The following is a 1429-nucleotide window of genomic DNA, read 5'->3' as shown; positions in this document are numbered from 1 at the left end:
TCTGATGGGCCCGCGAGGGGCGGGAACCAAGCACTGTGCGGCCCATCAGCGCCGAGGGCTCAAGCTTCACGTTTTTCATGACCACGTCCCTGTGCGGCTCTGAAACCATCGATAATGTCGCCTAACTCCATACGTACCACTGTCAGAGCCACCCGCGGCCCTGCTGTAACAGGAAGGGAGATGGAAAAACGTAATTTGTAGTAAAATAACATGCACAGTATTCTGATGTGTGAGTGCTGAGGCCCGACTGGAAGCGGCGGGAGCTCGGTGGAGTGGGGGTGGCGCTGCTGCCCGCCCACGGGAGCCGCCGCCTGCGCCCTCGGTGCCCAGATGTGAGAGGTGGTGAGCACTCCTAGCGGCCACCTCCCCTACATTCACACGCAGCTGTAATTGCATTCCTAGAAAGTTCACTGTATATTAAAACCGGTTTTTTAACCGTATTAAATTTTAGACTCAGATAATTAAACAGATTTCACCTACATGAATGTCCCAGGGGACATTGAGGACCTGGGCGAGGCAGTGCTTCCCTGTGCAGGCTGCTCGGGAACATCTTACCCCGCCATAGCCAGGGCCGGTGCACCCCTCCGTGGCTGCGATTACAAAAAGAAAGCCCACACAGTTATAAAACGCTCCCTAGGGGCTGGGTGAGGACCACTCAGCTAGAAAATGGGCAGAAGAGAAGTGGAGTCCGCATGTGGCTCAGTAGTTGAGCGTGCACCTATGAACCAGGAGGCCACGGTTCAGTTCCCAGTCAGGGCACATGCCCAGGATGTGGGCTGGATCCCCAGTGGGGGACACGCAGGAAGCAGCCCATCCATGATTCTCTCATCATTGATGTTTCTATCCCTCTCTCCCTCTCCCTTCCTCTCTGAAATCAGTAAAAAATATTTAAAAAAAAAAAGAGAGAGGAGTAGAGAGTGGGGCGGGGTTTCTAACCACTCAAGAGGACAGCCACCTTGCCACGGAGCGGCCTGCCTCCTGGCGGGGCAGAACCAAATTGCACCAGGAGACTGTCCTATGGCCGGGAGGGTTCCTAGACTGCGGCCTCTGTGCCCCGTCCACAGGCGAGCTCAGCTGCCTGGCCAGTGGACACCCTCCTTCAGGGCCCTGGCATGGCTGAGTGCCAGAGGACACCTTCCCAGACCAGAGGGCCTCCCTGTGGGGGAGACCTGAGTGGGGCTCTCCAGGGAGCCTACAAACAAGTTCCCAAGGTGCTTCGTTCTGGCAACTTGTCTGGCTTCCCTGCATTCCCGCCTGAAATGAGGGGAGGGGATGATGGAAGCCCCCGGAAAACAGGGATCTATATTCGAGGAAATTGAAAATTATCTTGGTGATATTCATTACCACCAGAGAAGGAAACAACCTGAATGTCCAAATCACAGACACTGGTTCAGTACACTGGAATGTATCTATTCAAAGGAATAGTTAT

This window comes from Myotis brandtii, unplaced genomic scaffold (genome assembly GCF_000412655.1).
Source record: "Myotis brandtii unplaced genomic scaffold, ASM41265v1 scaffold1510, whole genome shotgun sequence".
NCBI lineage: Eukaryota > Metazoa > Chordata > Mammalia > Chiroptera > Vespertilionidae > Myotis > Myotis brandtii.
Note: the sequence above shows the minus strand (reverse complement) of the source record.